The 7,460-nt window shown below is 44.5% G+C and overlaps 1 protein-coding gene across 1 annotated transcript in view; it reads right to left on the reverse strand.

The window, feature by feature from the left end:
* The window catches only part of SMIM3 (small integral membrane protein 3), a 25,059-nt gene extending 21,110 nt beyond the window's left edge, over window positions 1-3,949 (reverse strand). The window contains exon 1 of the mRNA XM_015423574.1: window positions 3,702-3,949. The gene's annotated coding sequence lies outside the window, so the exon portion shown is untranslated. The remainder of the gene's footprint in view (window positions 1-3,701) is intronic.
* Between the last annotated feature and the right edge of the window lie 3,511 nt (window positions 3,950-7,460).

Genomic DNA, 7,460 nt, shown 5'->3' on the forward strand with positions numbered 1-7,460 from the left:
TGGGCGCTCCGTCAACCGCCCCCCCCCCCCCGCGGGGACTGCTGCGGCCTCGGCGGTGGAGGCGGGGTTCAGACAGTGCCGCTGGTTGGCTGGCTTGCCCCTAGGCTTGTTGTTGGACGCCCCTGCCCCGCAGGCTCCGAGGCCGCCCTCAGGCTTGTTGTTGGGTTCCCCGCTCGGTGCAGAGGCGGAGCTTGGCTTCGCACAGACCCTCCCCAGCCCCAGGCGAGCGACTGCAGCTTCGCGCTGGTCCGGAAAACAACAGTCCGTCTCACACCCGCAACTTCAGTCCGCCCGCCAACCCATTTCAGTGGCGGTAGTCTACTCCTGCAATAACTTCCGTTGGAAAATGCTTCACTTCTTCCAAGTACTTTGTTGAGGAAAGAGGAGTGGTGGATGTCCCGCACGCTTTTGCATTCGGGAATGTGGCTGGTGGTGCTCTTTAAAGGGCCGCTGCTGTCTGTCCCTACAGAACAGTGACCACAGCAGCGCCTGGACTCTGATGGGCTCTCCCAGGAACACCATCTAGAGCCGGGGTGTTAAATTACCTTTGAGCTGAGGGCATTGGCACACTGGGCCTGGGGACCACCCCACACTCCACCTCCCCATCCCCTAACACAGCATATGGAAAACGCTGCCGAGATATATAAAACAGCACCAAACTAGAACAGACCCAAATGAGGCTTCTTATTATATATTAATATTGTTGATAATTTAGGAAATAGTCACAACAAAGTGCTTTGTAATCTGTATTTTTCACTGACAGTCCCACAATCTAGTAGGTGGGTCACTGTTATTCCCTTTTCACAGCTATGCAACAGACTGGGAAGTTAATAGGCGGGGCTGAACATCCAAATTCACCTCTATATAGTGCAGCACTCTGGGTCCCAAGGAAGGAAGTATGGCTCAGTGATGGGACACATGCTTTGCACACAGAACAGCCCATGTTCAAATCCTAGTGTATATTGGTAAGGGATCCTAAGTAGCAGGAAGATCCTTCACTGCCAGAATAAACTACTGAATGAGATGGACTAAAGCTCTGACAAAGCAACTTAATATGTTCCATATACACATTTGCTCTGCTTCAGCCAAAATAATGAAGGTTCCCGTAGCACTTTAAAGACCAACAAATGTATAGTGGCATAACCTTTTGTAACCTACATCATTTGACAAAGATTGTCACAAGAAATTCATTTGTTCTTAAGGTGCCATAAGAACTTGCATTATTTTGGTTTATAATGTGCTAGTTTCCTAATCTGAAAAACCCAGGCTAGCCCAATCTCATCAGACCTTGGAAGCTAAGCAGAGTTGGCCCTGGTTAATATTTGGATGGGAGACCACCACAAATACCAGGATCGCTACACAGAGACAGGCAATGGCAAAACCACCTCTGAACATCTCTTGTCTCGAAAACCCTATACCTGCACCATAAGTCGACTGCAACTTGACAGTTAAAAAAAAGGCACTGGTTGATTCCTGTCCAAGGAATCTCTGAAAAACTTGTAGGTAAGTTTTTGCTAGGGAAGCAGTACTAGGGCCAGAAACTGGAAGTACAGATTCCCCTGTCTGGTAGTTTAGGTGTGGGGGCAGTGGCTGTCACTATATACCTCATTTTTCTCTCATATTTCCTCCAAGGAGCTCAGGGTGGTTATATGATTCTACACACACACACACACACACCATTTTATCCTCATAACATTTGTAAGATACATTAGTCTGTAAGATACATTAGTCTGGGACAGAGTATCTGGACCAAGATCACCCATTAAGATTCATGGGGCAATAGTCTCCCCAGTCCTAGCCCAACATTCTGACTACTATAACATACTGGTCTCATCAGCCAATGTGTCCTCCGCAATGAGAGGAGGAAGCAGAAGCTGCGCTGGGACCTCCTTACAAAGAAGAGGTTGACAGCCACTGTATTCTCCCCATCATTAATCAAGAGGTCCAGACACTAGAGCAGTGGCTGCCTTCTGCTTTCCTAGGGTTGCTAACTCCAGGTTGGGAAATACCTGGAGGTTTTGGGGGTGAAGCCTCAGGAAGGCAGGGTTTGGGGAGGGAAGGGACTTTAACGGTACATATTGCCATAGGGTACACCTTCCAAAGTGGCCTGAACTGATCCCTGTCACCTGGAGATCCGTGGGAGATCTCCCGTCGCTACCTGGAGGTTGGCAACCCTATGCTTTTCTCCTCCTCAGACCTAGCCATTGGCAATGATGATGGGTGAAGACTAGGACAATGCTTCCCTACCACTTGTCTTCACTGCTGCTGGCCAGGGGGAAGCCAAGCACCAGCAAGTATGACCTTGCACTCTACCAGCCGCTGCCAGCCTCCAAAGCAGCAGTGCACTATGATGTTTCACTGTATGTTAAATGTCCAGTCCACCCTGAGTATAAGGAGTTGCACGCACGCATGCGCACGCACACACCCTTAAGGGAAAAAATTCACTTTTTGAAGGCAGATACAAAAAGCACTCATAATTCTTATCTGAACACTGATAATGCCAGCAAATTCAAATTCATCTCTCCCTGAAGTTCCTTGGGTCAGGCACAGAATGTAGCAACATTTTTCTAAGAGAAAAGGAGGCTGCTTCAAATAATTTCTATGAAAGAAGTTACATTATCATCTCATGTAATGAATGCAAACATACATTGCTTATACACCCAAACACTGACTTCTAACCACATATACATAGGTGAATTAGAGGTGTCAGTTAAGACGCTGAACTGCAGATCGGAAGGTCGGTAGTTCAGTAGTTCGAGACCCAAGTGCCGTATGACAGAGCGAGCTCCCATCTCTGGTCCCAGCTCCTGCCAACCTAGCAGTTCGAAAGCAAGAAATTGCAAGTTGATAAATAGGTACCACTTCGGTGGGAAGGTAACAGCATTCCATGCACCTCGACGTCTAGTCATGCTGTCCACATGACCATGGAAATGTCTTTGGACAGCACTGGCTCTTCAGCTTGGAAATGGAGATGAGCACTTCGCCCTAGAGTCGGATTTGACTGGCTTTCGAGCAAGGAAAACCTTTATATTAATCATACATGTAAACTTATATATGCAGTTCACATATTTTATTACATTAAAGTGACATCTATGTTGTATGTGAAATGGCCCTAAGGAAAGATTCTGGAGCAATTACTGCTAGGAAAAGGACAAGTAGTATAAATTTCTTAACAGTTAAACATGGAACAAGGCAGAAGCCAAGTGGTCTTCTTGTAAATTAGTGGGGACTGATACCCATTAAAATAGACTATTAATCACAATTAATTAGAGAAAAATCTCCTCCCTGCAAATTAAAGGGGGCTATGAAATGAAACTGAAAGGTAAAAAAGGTCCTTTTTACGAATTACATGCAAAGTTTACATTAATTACTTGAGCATTTCTGATTTCCAAGACAAACCTAGAAATAGAATTATGACACCACACGTAAAAGAGAGACCACAAGACAAAAAAGACCTAGACAAAGGAAAGCACAAGGGGAAACTTTAAAAGAAATAAAAATAGCTGCCAGGAGAAGCTTCACCCAGACATTCACATTGTGATACAAGCCATGTGTCGGTTTCACATTCTAATGACAGAGATCAGGAAGTCAAAGTCAGACTTGCCAGAAAAGTGAATCTTCGCTATTTAAACCCCATAGAACGTAGTGCTCCGAAAACAACCGAACAGATTTTTGTTTGCCGGTCCGAAGAAGAACAATACCTGTGTTTCGCCGTCTACGAAGTGCGGGGAATAAAGCGGTCAGGTGCTGGTTTTTTCCCCCTCTAGGAGTCTGGAAGACAAAACGCCCGCCGCGTCGACCAGTCTAGATCCCCGCTGAAAAGGGACTCCTCAGTATAGTGAAAAGAGAAAGTCTCACGCTGCCCGCGGGATTCCTTCCTCTTACTTGAGGAAGCATAATTGCTGTAGCAGCCTTGTAAACGCCTATTGCTCTGGGTCCCTCCGCTCCCCGCCGCAACATCAAAGAGGACAAACATTCAATCTAAGGAACGAAGGCAGTTGCCTCCCTTGGCTTGCAGGCAAGCCTTGGTATGCCCCGTCATAAGGCTGAGCCACCTAGTGGTCATAGGCAAGCCAGAAGAATTCCAACTTTAACAAATCGTTACAACTGCGGCGTTTAATGGCAAGAAAGGCACTTAAAAAAATAATCCAGAATCTGTCGTATTAAAAGTACAATTTAAAAACCCATCAAAAGTACAGCTGAAAATAGTCCCTCCTTTACTGTCACCTTAATTTCCTTTGGGATCATCTCCTTTCCTGTTACACTTTACTACAAACTTCCTTCCCTTGAATTATTCCCTAATGTTACTTTTTAATTTGTTAAATTGTAATGCTGATTTGTCCTGACACGTGAAAGAGTCAAGTTTTTGAAAGTTTGAGTACTCGATTTCTATGACAAATTCCCCTACAACTCAGCTTTATGTTGTGCTGTCTGGTCCCTTGCAAGAAGATAATTGCTTGTACAATATTTTTTTTATTTGAAAATTAAAACAGCCATACCAGAAAACATCATAGAACAACAAGCGCCTCTTAACAGTGCCACCCTAAGAAACATAATCTTACATGAGACTTACACCCAAGAAAGTGTTCTTGGGATTGCACTGTAAATATAACAAATGCAACCTCAGAAAATCTTCTAAGGGACAATAATGCTGACAAAAAATGTTTTAGCCTGCTTCCAGAAGGATGATGGGGTGTCACATTATTGTTGTATGATAAGGTATTCTGAAGCTCCTGTACTACCCTGTTTCCCCAAAAATAAGACCTACCCCAAAAATAAGACCTAGCAGGATTTCTATGCATTTGTGGTATAAGCCCTAGTGTGTCTTCTTGAGAATAAATAAATATAAGACAGTGTCTTATTTTCGGGGAAACACGGTACTATAGAAAAGGCCCTGGGGCTTGTGGAAACCATCTTTGCCTTTACCCAAGGTGGTATTTTCCACTGGAGCTAAAATCTCATTGAGAATTCATATGTGAGGGTGTGTGTTGTTGTTGTTGTTGTTCAGTCGCACAGTTGAGTCCGACTCTTCGCGACCCCATGGACCAGCTCCCGCCAGGCCCTCCTGTCTTCCGCCGTCCTCTGAAGTTTGCTCAATTTCTTGCTCGTTGCATCTATGACACTGTCTAACCATCTCATCCTTTGCCGTCCCCGTCTTCTTTGACCTTCAATCTTTCCCAGCATCAGGGTCTTCTCCAGTGAGTGCTCCCTTCTCATTTGGTGGCCAAAGTATTTGAGCTTCAGTTTCATTATCTGGCCTTCCAGGGAACAGTCAGGGTTGATTTCTTTTAGGATTGACTGATTTGATCTTTTTGCAGTCCAAGGGACTCTCAAGAGTCTTCTCCAGCACCATAGTTCAAAAGAATCTATTCTTCGGCGCTCGGCCTTCCTTATAGTCCAACTCTCGCAGCCATACATGACTACTGGGAATACCATTGCTTTGACCATGCGGACTTTTGTTGGCAGGGTGATGTCTCTACTTTTTATCATGCTGTTTAGGTTCGCCATCGCTTTCCTCCCAAGGAGCAGGCGTCTTTTAATTTCATGGCTGCTGTCACAGTCTGCGGTGATCTGGGATCCCAGGAACGTGAAGTCTGTCACTACTTCCACGACTTCCCCTTCTATTTGCCAAGGAGTGATGGGGCCAGATGCCATGAGCTTAGTTTTTTGATGTTGAGCTTCTAGCCCACTTTTGCGCTCTCCTCTTTTACTCTGAGCAAGAGGCTCTTTAGGTCCTCTTCACTTTCTGCCATTAGAGTGGTATCGTCTGCATATCTGAGGTTGTTGATCTTTTCCCCAGCAATCTTAATTCCCGCTTGTGATTCATCCAGGCCAGCATTTCGCATGATGTACTCTGCATATAGATTAAATAAGCAAGGTGACAATATACATCCTTGTCGTACTCCTTTTCCTATGCTGAACCAATCAGTTGTTCCATATCCAGTTCTAACTGTCGCTTCTTGGCCCTTATACAGGCTTCTCAAGAGACATGTGAGGTGGTCTGGTACTCCCATCTCTTTAAGGACCTGCCATAGTTTGTTGTGATCCACACAGTCAAAAGCTTTAGCATAGTCAATGAAGCAGAAGTAGATAATTTTCAGGTGTGTACCCTGAGATAATCAGACCATTTAGCCATGTTGAATTTATGTGCCTCAATAATCAGACCATTTAGCCATCTTGAACTGATGTGTTTCATTAAAATGTTGCCAATGTGAGTTACTTGTATTGTAATTCTTCAGCATTGTTTCTTCCTCAGTGTCTCTAGGAGCTATATTTCAGAGTTCTATGCATCTTATCCCTAATACAAATGCACATAAATGCAGTATAGCCTGCCATTTCATGTTCTACAATAACTAAAGCACATTTTGAATTGTGATATGCATATTTTCAGACAATAATATGTTTGATATATATAATTTGTAAAAGTAAAAAAAAAACCATCTTAAATTTTTAAATCAATGTGATCCAGGCCATTGCAAAGTAAATAAACACAGCATACAACCAACAAAGTAGAACATATAGCATTGTACAATGGAGGGGGTGTTCTTGCTTTCATTTGTAATATCAGTAATATGTAACACTAGGAGTAAGGCCGGTTGTGGGAAGAAATACAACGAGCTCTAGCAGGAAGCTCCAGGTGAGTGTCCCGGCTGTGGCTGGTGGGGCGGCAGAGGGAAAAGGAACATAGAGGGAGGCAAGCCATGTTTATTTCCTTCTGCTTAGATATAAGGCAGTTAGGAAAGAAGTAAACAACCGTGATGTATTATGCCAAAAAAGTCTCCAAAGACCAGAAATTTCTATTTCCAATATTTCAGTTTACTGGAAGAAATTCAAACGCCATCAACACAACGGATCATGCATATTATCTCATTTCGTGTGTAACTTCTCAAAGTGAGTAGCGTTGAAATACAATATTAATACATTTCACAAACTCTCTAGTAGTATCTCATAGTGACACTCATCAAAACCATTTGCTATAAGGCAGGGCTGTCTCAAGTCATTTTGCTGCACCAAGTGGGTAGTATGGGAGGACAGCTTCATGGTAAAAGGTATGGTTCCCTCCACCCCTGACTTATGTTGATTTGGGGCTATGCAGTGGCAGCTAAGCTAGAAAAGCACCTCCTCCTATGCCATGTCTTCTGGGTTCCAAGGGTCTGGAAAGCGGTTCCATAGCCAGTTACAGGGTTACCAACTCTGGGTTGGGAAATACCTGTAGGTTTGAGGGGTAGAGCCTGGGGAGGGCAGGGTTTGGGGTGGGGAGGGATCTCAGCAGGGTATAATGCCATAGGGTCCATTGGCCAAAGCAGCCATTGTCTCCAGGAGAACTGATCTTGGTCATCTGGACATCAGTTTCAATAGCTGGAGATCTCAGGTGCTGCCTGGAGGTTGGATTATGTTACTTTGGGGCTATGCAGTGGCAGCTTAGGTAGAAAACCACCTCCTCCTATGCTATGTCTTCT

Source organism: Gekko japonicus, unplaced genomic scaffold (genome assembly GCF_001447785.1).
Source record: "Gekko japonicus isolate JY-2015 unplaced genomic scaffold, Gekko_japonicus_V1.1 scaffold3920, whole genome shotgun sequence".
Taxonomy (NCBI): Eukaryota; Metazoa; Chordata; class Lepidosauria; order Squamata; family Gekkonidae; genus Gekko; species Gekko japonicus.